General features: G+C 41.5%; 1 non-coding gene across 1 annotated transcript; it reads right to left on the bottom strand.

Moving 5' to 3' along the window:
- Window positions 1-13,719: 13,719 nt before the first annotated feature.
- On the bottom strand, window positions 13,720-13,792 carry trnal-caa (transfer RNA leucine (anticodon CAA)). The gene has a single exon. It is a non-coding gene; the product is annotated as a tRNA-Leu (tRNA).
- Window positions 13,793-14,275: the final 483 nt, after the last annotated feature.

The raw sequence follows: 14,275 nt of genomic DNA, 5'->3' as shown, positions 1-14,275 counted from the left end.
GGGCCTGTGGGCGGTGTCTCGGAATCGTCCCGGAAGAGGGCGCGATCCCGAGGAGCTGATGTTTTTTTTGTGACACATAACGAAGTTCTGTACATTAAGTAAATGTAGACAGTTTATTTTTGTCTAATTAGTCTTACACACGCTTTTAATAAACATATTTTTCATTATAAATGTAACTGAATTTATTAAGGTCTATTGTTGTTGCCGTAGTAACGTAAATTGAATTGTTAGCATGGCAACGTGACCGTTGTTACGTCATAGTCGGGTAGAACGTCCTTATAAGCTGAGGCGTTTAGTTCAGGATCTCATCAGATGAGCTGAAAGTCGCATCAGCGGGATCAGGTGAGTGTTACATGTAATAGGGGGTACCGAACTAGGGGGGCATCTCTTATAGCGGTGATAACTGTTGAACTGAACGGTGAGAAGGACACTACAGCATGGCTGATAGTACACACTCGATGTATTCACTATAAATCTAAGAAAGAGAAGCATCATTTCATTATACAATGTAATAAAATTACTCCTATAAACAATGTAAATTAGAGTTTTGCTAATTAGACACCAGTAAGTATTATTAGTAAGACACCAGTATTAGACACCCCTAAGTGTTTCAGTTGAGCGAAGGACAAACCTTTAACAAGATCATTAACATTTTTATTTACAATCATTTTAATTCAATCACTTTGTTTAATACCTGACGTTTATGTGATTTAGTTTAATTAGATTGTTTATCCAGTGCAGCTTTTCTTCATTGTTTTAGAGTCCTCCATAAGTGTATTCATCATTCTGGCAATAACATAAATATGTAAATTTTTATTACAGTGTTCTAACTCTTTACTAATGATGTAAAACATGTGAAGCTACAACTGACTTATATGACTCTCATTTTTAACAGAAGTTTAGGAATGATGGTCAGAATACTGACCCTTCTATTTGCTGTGGGCCTGGTGGTTTCCTGTGGCCTTGAACACCCACAGAGGGCAGTTTCCAGTAAACCGAACAGGCGCAGCGTGGCGGACATCTTTGGGGACCAGTATGTTCACGGGAACACTGTATGTATCTTCTTCTTCTTCTCTTCTTTGAAATCATGCTTTTGCATTCATATGTCTACATTACATACTCCAGAATACACGCTAGTGCAGGAGAGCCCAAGCCTAGTGCTGGAAGGTTGGAGTCCAGCACAGTCTAATGGTCTCTTTACTTAAACACACCTGATTCTCTCATCAGTTACTGACCAATGTTTTTTGGTATAGAGGAGCCCAGAACTAACCTGAAGTAAAAATGACCATTCACTGTTTCTGTCTTTCAGAACGTCTCTCAGTGTCTACCAGACAGCCAGCTGGCGTTTGACGTTAACGCCACCCTGCAGGAGAGCACACGGCTAAACCGGCGGTACTTTGACTGCCCAAAGCCTGAGCCAGGCGTGCCGTGCTTCTATTTCAAAGACCGTAAGTGTCCTCTCACACTTTAGACTTCTGGGTAGAACTTCATGCAGGAGGATTTCTCAATAAGCTGCACAACAAAACCTTTTTAATTTAGTGCAAAAGGAAATCCCCTCATCTTCCCTCTCACTGGACAGTCCTCAGATTTGGATTAAATGATCTGGCTAACTGATAAATCCTGCTGTATGAAAGTTCCCCAATCTGATGCTACCTTTACATGCTCATCAGGTGCTCCTGTTTCCCTTTAGCCAAGCTGGAGTTACACAGTCTTTACATTGAAGTGCTTTGTAGTTGGGAACATGCTTCACCAATCAGCTCCCCTGATCTTTTTGGGGTCTTTTTAACACCCCCCCCCCATTGTAAAAATACAACCCATTGCAGTTCTTACATAATGCAGGGGTCACGTGTAAACAAGCTTCTAAGATCAGTGATTCCTAAAAGTAAGTTTAGGATTAAAATGACCTGCCATCAATCTCTAAAACCGTCCTTTCCTCCACCGTGTAGAATGGGTAAAGGTCAGTAACAGAAAGTCTTAAACATTTTTAGGTCAGAAACTCATATTTCTGATAATTCTGGAGGCATGAAGGCAGCATGAGCCTCAAACATCCTAAAGCTTTTTTTCTTACTTCGCTACATAGGTACTCATAGCTCTGTATATAGTGTGCTAGGTGTGGTACTGTTTGGAGGTTTACCTAACCCTCTGTCTCTCTCGTTCACTCTCCCTCCATCCCTAGTCTTCTATCCATTCTTTGCCATCAAGAGTAACGTCTCGGGAGAGTTGGAGAGGTTCCTGGGCAGGTAAAGATTATAAACACTATTCCACATATTTGTTCTATTTCTGCATGTTTGCTTTGTCTGGGTGTAGAAGATACTGTAGTGTATTGATAATGTACCATTGTAATCAGTTTCAATCTCCTATAATATTATTTATTGAAAATTATCTTTTAAAAATGATCTTCATATTTAATTTTACTTCTCATATCAAATTTCTGATGTAAATCGACCCTCATCTCAAAAATTGTTTTTCCTAACTGTGTGTGTGTGTGTGTTTTCTCCAAAGCTACACATTTAAGGTAGTTGGTGGGGGACCTTATTCCAGGAACAACGTGCGTTACTACAGTGAGGAGGAAATCTTGAAGATCAACAGCTTCAATTACAGGTATCTACATCACATAGACTTAATGTGACAGTTCAGATCACTGTGTTGCTGCTGTAGCTTTTTACACAAGATTGATTTTAACAACAAACACGTGTCAGTCTGTCTAATCGCTATATTTAATATTAGCATCATATTTAAACTCCCCTGTGTGTGTTTGTGTGTGTGTTAGCGAGAGCTCTGAGGAGAGTGTGTGGACGTTGCAGAACGACTCTGCTAACATGACTAAAGAGGGCTTCATGGTGATGAGTGGCAGCATCAACTGGGTCAGGTGAGAGCTCCCACTGCTGTTTTTATTAGAAATAAACATGTGTGTGTGTGTGTAAAAGACAGTGAGGGTGGGTGAGTGCGTGAGTGAGTGAGTGCGTGAGAGAGAGATGTACATAACTTTGAGTTGAGTTGGAGCAACAGCTCCCTCTTATGTTTTTGTTCAACAATCAACTGTGTGTGTGTGTGTGTGGTGTGTGTGTGGTGTGTGTTTGTATAGATGGGTGTGTCAGAGGAACTCTCCCTGTGGGGATGTAACACCTCAGGGTCTGCAGAGTCCGGACTTCTTCTTTATCGTTGAGGTCTCCAACAGGTACGTCCATTCTCAAGACCTAGAGAGACTCAGTGGGCTTTACTCAGTAGAGAGGGCAGTAGTTTGCCCTCATGTGGTGAGAAGGAGTAAGTGCACCATGTAAATAATCTGTCTGATGTTTCTGTGTGTGTGTGTTTGTGTATGTGTGTATAGGGGAGTTGGCACATACTGTGAGCATTCTGCTCGTTTTGAGCTGCATGTTCACGGTCTTCCTCTACTGCCAGACAGAGCTCTGTTCTACGTGGGGGTGAGGGATTTATTCAGACGTACCTACAGACATTTTACACAATAGAATGGATTAGAAATTCCATTCATTTTTTGTAGAAGAGCTATAAATTCAGAATAAAATTTAACACCATCATAACAAATGATGTGTTTACAGATGACGATGATCACCATCTTCAGCATCCTGTGTTTCTACCTCTGCTGTGGGCCGAGACAACACACCCTCTACAGCACTGACCACGACAGCCTTTCGGAAGAAGGTTACTCTGCCAGAGCTTTTGGCTCTAAAACTTCAACCCCACTCACACACACCTACACTCCCTCTCTGTCACACACAAACATATACCCTCGGCCCATCAAGCATGCTCATCATTGTCTCTCTTTCTCTGTCTGTAGAGGATGAATCCAGAGATCAATTCCAGGTTGATGGTTCTTCAGTGAAGTGTTGGTGGACACGGGTCGAGCAGATCTACGACCTCATCTTTAACTTCACCCAGAACCCTCTATTCACCAGTTTCATCTTGTTCGTGGTTGTACTTGATACCACGCTGCTGATCACCCAGGCCTTCCCAAGAGTCAGTGTGAGAGGAGGTGCGGTCATACACTGTGTAGAGCTCATGTTCACTCTGTCATATTTTTTTCTTATTTTGGGTAAAATTTAACCTCATCATTGGTAACTATAGAGATATGATATAGAGATATCTAGAGATAGAGAACCATAGAGTACATGTTCACACAGACGTTAATATGGATACACTCTGGACATGTGCAGTATTCAGTAGTTCAGTACACCACAATATTAAGCACACACGGTAACATTATCATAGACACTCTGACTTGTACTGATTATTTTAGTACAGTATTCTGATCATATCAGAAGTCATGATAAAAGGTCTGGTCATTATTCTGATATAAACTCTGATCTTTTTATATGGCTGTACTAGGTTGGGTGTTCTCAGCGGTGGATGCCTGTTTCCTGGGTATCTACCTGATGGAGTTCTTTCTGAAGCTCCTGGCGTGGGGACACAAGTACTTCCTGAACTCCTGGAACAACATGGGTGAGCTGATCCATCTCTTATGAGAGTAGTCAACCTGGTCCTAAAACTCAAATACCTTTGCATATTTTTTTTTTTTTTTAAATATCAAGTACTGAGATGTTAGATGTAAGAACTTATTCAGTCTGATTGTTTCTCCTTTTTCTTTCAGATTTCATCATTATTGTCATGAGTGTGGTGGATTTTGCACTGCCATTGGCGCAAACCACAGGACTCACGGGCGGTAAACAGACCTCCAGCGTCTTCCGGGCTCTGAAGATTATGAAAGGAGCACGAGCAATCAGAGCCTTCCGTTTGCTCAAAGCCATCCGGTAAGAAAAAGTACACTTTGATGGACGTGATGTGAAATGACCTCACTGATGCTTAAAGCAGGAATAGACTAAAGAAGGAGTCTGTAGAGCATGAACAACACATTTCACAGAACCTTTAAGCCAATAAGCAATACTATGGTGTTTCACTTAGCAGTTTGTGGATTCAACTCTTATAGTGTCTTTCATTTTTGTAGCGTTTAGGAAAGTACGGGTGTCCATATCTGTGGCTATCACTTTGAATCAGTAGTTGATATGTACTAATCCTATACTAACTATTTCAGCCTGATTAGGTTGTGATATATTAGGTTGTGATATAATAATGTCTCTAGATGTTATAGATCAATCAACAAAGAGCTATAAATAAAACGATGATCAGCAGCTTTGATCAATGTACCAAAACCGTTTTTGGGAAGTTCAGTTTACTCACATACATTAACTCTGGCACTCTGTCTCTTGTTCCAGCTCCTTCCACACACTCCAGATAATCTTGGCAACAGCTGTAAAGTCCTTGCGGTCCATTGGCTCCACCTCATTCATCATGCTAATGGTCATTTGCATGTTCACCATTTTTCTCCGGGTGTTGTATAGTGAGTCAGACCCGGAGAGGTTTGGAGGTATTTTCAGCACCATTACCACCTTGTTTCAGGTGCTGACGCTGGATGACTGGGGCCTGGTCTATAATACCAGCTATGACAAAGGTAAGGGGTCAATCACAAAAGATCAAATCTACTATATTTTAATTGTACTTATATTCAGGAAATGATTTGTTGCATCATTAAATCTCAAATTTTACAACAGTTCAGATGAAGGAAATGTGGCTTAAGAAACTATTTAATCACATAGATCAGATAAACCAGTGCTCTAACAATCTTTCACTTGATTATTTAAATAATTAAAATAATTAAACAAAATTAATAAAAATGGTAAGTATTGTTGTGAATTTTTTATCAATGGTATCCATTCTCTGTTTTCTGCTGTCAACAGGAGCTGCTCACATAAGATAAGATAAGATAAGATAGTCCTTTATTAGTCCCGCAGTGGGAAAATTCATCATGGTGTTTATGGTGTTGTACATCGTTTTGGAGAATTTAATTCTCCTCAAGTAAGTTACTGGGAATAACGTTCCCCATCCAGCCAGACAGCATTGACTTATTACTACTCAGTGCATGTTTATGTACTTAATGTTCACTTCATCTTTGTTCTCTGTCCTTCAAGTATCATCCTGGCAGTGTTGGTGGACAACTTGGGACTTACCATCAACAGGACAAATCAGAAGGTACACAGAGTTCAGACTCTTACAGCGCAGAATAACTTATAGATGTGTAATGGTTCAGTATTCTAACTAACCTCTGATTTCAGGTGGAAGCTGCCCAAGAGGATGAAGGCGAGTTCATCAGGAAGATCGGTAAGTGTGTAAGATAACAGAGCTTGTTTGAAAGGGCTGCCTGGTGCATAAAGGTGGTGGTAAATGGATGGGTTTTTACCTTGGCAAATAATTAATAGTTTTTGTGTTTCATATTTGCTAATATTTGTTTCTTTATGAATATTTTGTATTGGTGTAGATTTGTTTATCTGGATCTCTCTCACTCTCTCACAACAGAACTAGAGATTAGTGAAACCCAGTCAGGTGAAGAGGCAGACCAGGAGGCTCTCAAACAACGTTTCAGTGGACAGAAACACAGCAAACGGTAAAAGACACTGTTTCAGAAATACCCATATGTTGGTCCCTCAAGCATGATCATAGGATCAGTAAATATGACTAAATGATATTCCCATACACATCAAAAGACCATTATTTCTAATTGACTGTTGTTTATGTTTATAGAAAGGTGGAGCTCATGACAAATTATCTGAGACTTTTGGCCAGCATGGAGCAGAGCCAGTTCTCAGTTGAATCAGAGGCCTTTCTGCTGAACAAACTTGTGGAAATCAGCTTTAAGGTAAGGAGCTTTTCCATATCCATGCCATTGTAATTACAGTATAACTAATAACTGAAAGGCCAGTGAACTTCAACTGGTTTAATTATAACAACCAAAGAAGCAGGAAATAACTGAGTAACATTCTTCTTGATACTGAATACAGTGGTAACAACACTAACATTTAGAGGAAGAAACATTATTCAACTTTCACTATTATTTCTTAAACTAAGGAGAACATCTCTATAAACAAATATAATATAATATAGATGTGTTAAAGAACGAGCTGGGTAAATGTCATCAAATGAGTGCTGCATATGTGAGAGAATACCACAACTGCTTTTGTCCTTATAGGGTTACTGACACAGTTCATTTTGTTGTAGGACATGGAAGAGGAGACTGTCAGCGAATAACCTCTGACCTGCAACCAGCTGCTGACGATATGCAGCATTCCACTGTCCTCTCCTCATGAGCTCTCCTGAAATCTCCTGGCTGTTCTGGCTGCCCTATTTACTCCACCCAAAATCAAACCAGGTTTGTTTCATCCATCTCCACCCAAGCTGCCACTGCCTATGTCAGGATGCCTAGAATCTGCCAATTTCTGCATTGGGCCAATTGTGACCAAGTTAGTAACTACCTGCGTCTATTACCGTAATCCCTGAACTAACACGTTTCCAAGCCCAAAGTAATTTCTAGAATCCCGGGTCAACCAGAGGAGGATGGGTTTCCCTACTGAGTCTTGGTTCCTCTCAAGGTTTCTTCCTCACTTCTCAGGGAGTTTTTCCTTGCCATTGTCGCCCTTGGCTTGCTCATTAGGGGTCTAGACCCGGATTCCTGTTTTCCAATTTCCATTCGCAACAGAATAAGCTAACAAATAAACATAAATGCTCAACCATCATGAAATGTAAGAGGCCAGGAGTAAAAAAAATACAGAATCTCAGATAATGCTGCTTAAAAGCACAGGGATTTTAATTTGAGAAGCCCATTAAAATTGCTGTCCAACTCAGATAAAGCCCATCAAACACACCTTGTATCTGTTACTAGATTACATGCCAAAGCCACTCAAACTCCAGCCTCTCATATGATCTCCTTCCTCATGATCATATGCTGATGGCACAGTCCAATAACAGAATGCATTTGAAATGGAAAAGGAAAAGGTTTACCGAGACCTACCCCTGGATCCAGGTCTGGGGGTAGTATCTGCACCTGAGCGCCAGGTGGCTGCGCAGTCCACGTACCCTGTCTGAGCTCAAACAAGTAACGTGGCACAAGCATGTGTACCCACCATCCGGAAGGTCCAGATTGTCCCGGTAGATGAGAGGGTCACTTCGATGCGACTTTGTGTTGCAGATAGAATAATGCATTTGTGCCCAACAGCAGTTTAGAGTTTTCTGCTCTCTTGGAGAAAGTGGGTGGTAATTCGGAGAGGGTCCCATGCGCTGACTCCATTGTTCTGCTGGGTGATATCCATGCCATGTGAGCAATTACTGGGAAATGTGGAGATGAGTGATTGGGTTGAACAGCCTGCCTGATCTGAACCAGAGTGGTGGGATGTATATTGGACTTCTGTGCTAGTCATGGTATGTCCATAACAAACACTATGTCTGAACACGGTTGCTCAGAAGTGTACTTACTACTACTAGAGCTCCTTGGGCCAAAGGTCAATGATGGACTTTGTTGTCATGTTATCTGACCTGAGGCCGTATGTTTCAGAAACTCTGGTAAAGAGAAGTGCAGATTTGTGACCTTATCATCATCTGGTTGTGAGTTGGATCGGAAAACTGACAGACAGACCTGGTAGACCCAAATTAATTGAGGGTCTGCTGGGAAAGGCTGGCAAAGGACTGTGATTTCAACTCCCACCTCCACATGAGCTTCCCACATGTTTTGGAGGAGGTCGGGGACATGGAGTCAGAATGAACCCTGTTCAGAACCTCAATCGTGGAAGCGGCTGTACATAGCTGTGGCCAAAAGCTTGGTGCTTGATTTGACGGAAACCAAATAACCTGTTGGTGAATACCTATGGTGAGGGAGGCCAGAGAGGCTTTCAAGCTTGGTCAGCTCAGAGTACTCCCAATTCCGCTGATTGGCACCGAAAGGCTAAAATGGTGGCAGCTGTGTCAGTGGCAGAAGCGTGTTTGTAGAGATCATGAAGAATGACTTTCGGGTGGCCTCAAGGAGGTTCTGGAAAATGCTTCAACAGCTTAGAAGGGGAAGAAGGGGCACTGTCCAAAGTGCTCAGTAAAGGCAGTGAAGCTCTGACCTCAGCTGAGCATATTGTTGGGCGCTGGAAGGAACACTTTGAGGAACTCCTAAACCTGAGGAACATACCTGATGGAGAATACCGGGGGTATCAGAATCCATCGCTCCGTCCAACGTCACTGAGACTGTGGCAAGGCACCGGGAGTGGATGAGATTCGCCCGAGGTTCCTGAAGGCTCTGGACATTGTGGGGCTGTCTTGGTCCCTGACACGCCTCTGCAATGTTGCATAGGCCTCGGGAACTGTGCCTCTGAAAACTGGCGTGGTGGCGCTCATTTTCAAGAAAGGGGACTATCGTGGCATCACACTCCTCAGCTTCTCCAGGAAAGTGTATCTCAGGTACTGGAAAGGAGAATCTACCCGATAGTTGATACTCAGATGAAGGGGGAGCAGTGCGGATTCTGTTCTGGCTGTGGAATAGTGGAGCAGCTCTTCACCTTTTCTCAGATAGTTGAGGGGGCATGGGAGTATCCCACTGCAGTCGACATGTATTTTGTGGACTTGGAGAAGGTTTACAACCATGTTCCCTGAAACATATTGGAGGAGGTGCACTGGGAGTATTGGGTGCCAGGTTTGCTGACGCAAGCCATGCTTTCCTTGTACTCTCTGTGTGAGAGCTGTGTCTGTATTCTCAAGCTTGTTCAGTGTAGCCACTGGACTCCGTCAGAGCTGCACCTTGTCTCCACTCTTGTTTGATATTCATGGACAGGATAGCAAGGTGTAGCCTGGGGCAAGAGGGCTTCTGGCAGTGGGGTGAGGGCAGCTTCTCTGTTGTTTGCAGATGACGTTGTCCTCCTGAGTTGTACTCTGAAAATTAAGAGAACTAAAGCTTTAAAATGATAGCTAATTGTTTCAGGTAGTTATTTCTTAAGTGCATAAAGTAATTAAGACAAGGCAGTTATTGGGAATAGTGGATGTAAAGTTGCCAAGACACTGCAAAAGACCTACAAAAAAAAGAAGATGAAACAAATAAAAAGAGGAAGACGGTGTTTAAACACACCAAGTCTTGTGTTTCTGTTTAATTCACACTTTGCCAAGATTTTAATCACATAATGTCAAGCGTCAGAGTGAGCACAGGCCAAGACAACCAACATACACAGACCAACTGAAATTACACAGAATAAAGACACACACAGGCTTACCTCATTTCCTTCGCTGCGCTGGGCAGAGGTGCCGTTTGTCCCCACGTGGAGGATGGTGCTGGGGTTCCCGCATTGCTGAAGCGCCGCAGGCAACCAGAGGGTGACATCCAATACGCCGGCACCTGGAAGACAGGAAACCGTGGCATTACCCTTAGACACTTTTAAATGTCTAACAATGGAATCTCCAATAATGAGAATACCGCCCTTTGTAGTGTTCCTCGGTTTTGGGGAAAGGCGAGGGAGGCAAAGATGACAGGCTGAGGACCTTGAACCGGTTTGCGGATGCAGTTAATAACACAGAATCACTTACAAGCTAAGCGACACATCAGATTAGAAAAGTATTGGAAAGATAAGTAAGACCAAACTAATATTAAAACGTCTAAACAGAGAGTAAGAACATTGAGATAATGCTAACAAACAATGAGCAAGTGACTTGCTGGCTTATAGGTTCACTCCAGTGGCAGGAGACGAGCGTCAGCGTCAGCTCCAGAAAATCATGTCTCATTACTACAAGCAGTACGATGACACAGGGAAAAAGTATTGAACACATGAAGAAAGAGAGGTGCAAAAACCATGGAAAGTCAGGACACCAGCTAAAACCTATCAATAACTGGAAAGCAATCCTGCCACTTAGTGCAAAAAAATATCAGTTGGTTCAATGTGTGAATGTTGAAGTTTATTTAAAGTTCTCAACAACATGAAGATAAGCCTGTGAAATACTGGGAGAATATAGTCTGGTCAGATGAGACCAAAATTTAACTCTTTGAAGGCCATAATACACACCATGTTTGGAGAACAAAAGGCACTGCATATCACCCAAAAACACCAAACCAACAGTGAAGTTTGGAGGTGGGAACATCATGATGTGGTGCTGTTTTTCAGCATACGGCACTGACTTCCTGTAATTGGCTAACAACACCCTTGTTAACGCTAGAAACGTCACCTCTCAGACAGAACAGGATATACAGCTAGTTATGTGTTTAGCTAAAGTCCTACTAGCTGTTAAGTTACACATTTGAAAGTAATTCATTACTCACCTTTTAAACGATGAATCTGTGTCTCGCCAAACCCGCCATGACAGTTGACAGTAAATGAACTGACCTGACATCTGCAGCATCATCTAAACTGATCATTTCATAGTCTTTGGTTTGCTTCACCACATACGCAAAAATACTCAGTTCTCAACTGAAAGAACACAGCAAAACATCAAGAAGGAATTGTCAGGGTGTGACCAAAGGCAAGGCAAGGAGGCACATTGTGGAGTCAATCAGGACATTTATTGGCTTACACAAACTTAGACTCAGTAACTTTATTCAAAAGAATACCAGCCAGGAAAACAAAAACAGACCCGTCTTTACAGAAGTATGACCTCTGAGCTGGTGGGAAAACAAAAACAGCACAATCAGTCCTCTTTAACATGATGGATCAAACCATTTGTAATTGCAGTGTCCAATTACCATTAACCATGAACAGTGAATGCGAAGACTTCCACTAAGTGAACACCACTACTTCACATTCTACATCACATTGCAATACACAGGCCATCTCAACACTAAATAAATGTTGTGAATACCCATTTAGCTCTCTGTACAACCCTGGTTTACCCCCTAGAACGGTTCCAGATCGTACAGTCCACATTACCCAGAATTCCAGGCATGTCTTTAAAGACATGCTCAGTAAGCCCATCCTTCTTCTAAACCACCACCCACTGACCCACACTGCAGACATGGCTCCTGGGAAATAGAAGAAGACAGCAGAACATTATGGTGAGATCAATAAAACTTTTTAAACTGTCCCATCCTATGGCCTGACCCTCCTTTACTAGTGTGCACTCCCAGTACAGAAAAGTAGAGATTTAGTGATTGTAAACTTATGAGCTTCATTATTCAGGATTCCAGTGAACCATTCCTGAGACTAAAATGAGTAAAAATAATCAATGTATGTTTAGTGTCAATCTTGGGATAGATCTATTACTGCAACATACCCAAAACATCCAAAATGTAAAAGTAATCAGACTTGTGCTGAACCAAGTAAACACCAACAAACTCCAACCCATGTTCCTTAAAACATGTGGGGACATTAGTGTTTCATCACAGGAATCCAATACCACCAGTGACTTTCTCAAAGATCCAGTGCTGACAGGATATGCATTACCAATCTCCATTTTCTACATAAAGGATTGGCAAGTTTGAAATGATAGATTTCCTGAACCTGATGTTTTAAGTGAGTGTTTTAGCAATATTTTTAAAGTTGCATACCACATGTTCTTGCCTCTTGAGCGGGTTGTGCTTTGCCTCCAATCTCATGCAGCATAACTGTGCTGATCTTCTGTCAATGCAATCTCCCACTAAAAAAGGTCAAACTTGCAAAAGGCACCACATTTGTGAGGTCAGATTTTTCAGAGGATCTTAAACTGAGAATGATGCTTAGTCTATTTTTCATTGCCCTTTCTTAAACCTGGAGATCCTTTGATTTAGCTGTTCTAAAGTAAAGCTCTTATCCTCATAAATGAAATGGCGCAACAGCAACTTTACCGCTAAGGATGTGACACCCCAGGTACATTACACACTGAAGGGCTGTTGAGACCACACAGAAACCCAGAATGAGATGTTGGATCATAAAAATGTTTAAGGATATAAACTGAGAAACATTTAAGGTATTTGAGGTAGTATTGAAACCTATTTTTTTATTTAAGCATTTAAAAACAGTTGCAGATGCTTTAGTCAAGTCAGATTTATTTGTATAGCTCTTTTTACAACTGTTGTTGTCACAAAGCAGCTTTACATAAATAGTGAAGTATGCACAAAATGCATCTCCCATGCATGAAAACCTTTGAACACAAGCATGAGAAGGATGTACTCGTGGAATTCAATATGTAAGTTGGAGGGGATGCTTTCCAGACCTCTGGAAATGAATAGCAGTCTAAGTTGCCATGCAGAGCTGTCTCCACACTTGAAATGTCATCAAAACTTTCTTCGGCAGGAGAATCTTCAACATCTACGGGTCTCCATCAAACAACCACTTCAGGTAAACATTTAATGCCTTTCTCAGCTATGCCACCACCTCCTGAAATTAACAATGCCCCTCTGCTAGTGAATCCAAATTCAGGCTGCCTGAAGTTGGAAATAATGTTGATTTTGCAGGACTTTGTAGCACAACAAACAAACCACTACACTTAAGGAACTCTAGGAATCGCTCTTTCAAATTTGATTCTGTATTCTCACCAGCAATTGTAAATATTGGCCAGTGCTGCTGAAATAAACAAAAGTTCCACAGAGTATTCTAGAAAACAATTTGTTTCGGTCAGTTATGAAGTGGGAAACTTTTGCATAAGAGACAAATATGATGAGCAGTAAATGACAGAAACACCTATGCTTCTTTATTTAGCAGCTAAAGAAAATGTGTGAAGTAAAGCCAGTTAACCTGGATCAAATAAAAAGTCTTATTCCTGGTTTCTTGAAGCAGGGTCTTTGACATGTGAGGCAAACTTGATAACCACTGCACTAAAGAAACCCATGTCCTGTTAGTAAATGTTTCACGCAGATGTCAAAAACAATGAAAAGGCACAAGTTTTGGAATGAGCGGCTAAAAAGATTTTGAGAAAAGGCAGTTAATTTGGATAAATCAAGAGTGTTTCTGCCCGGTTTTGAATCGGGGACCTTTCGCGTTTGAGGCAAACGTGATAACCACTACACTACAGAAACTTCACGAAAGCAAACTGTTCTAGAAATTGTTTTAAAAAAGAAGTATGCACGAAATGCATCTCCCATGCATGAAAACCTTTGAACACAAGCATGAGAAGGATGTACTCATGGAATTCAATATGTAACTTGGAGGGGATGCTTTCCAGACCTCTGGAAATGAATAGCAGTCTAAGTTGCCATGCAGAGCTGTCTCCACACTTGAAATGTTATCAAAACTTTCTTCGGCAGGAGAATCTTCAACATCTACGGGTCTCCATCAAACAACCACTTCAGGTAAACATTTAATGCCTTTCTCAGCTATGCCACCACCTCCTGAAATCAACAATGCCCCTCTGCTAGTGAATCCAAATTCAGGCTGCCTGAAGTTGGAAATAATGTTGATTTTGCAGGACTTTATAGCACAACAAACAAACCACTACAATTAAGGAACTTTTGGACTCCCTCTTTCAAATTTGATTCTGTATTCTCACCAGCAATTGTAAA

The sequence above is a fragment of the Salminus brasiliensis genome, chromosome 3 (genome assembly GCF_030463535.1).
Source record: "Salminus brasiliensis chromosome 3, fSalBra1.hap2, whole genome shotgun sequence".
NCBI lineage: Eukaryota > Metazoa > Chordata > Actinopteri > Characiformes > Bryconidae > Salminus > Salminus brasiliensis.
Note: the sequence above shows the minus strand (reverse complement) of the source record. Positions and strands in the feature narration are given on the sequence as shown.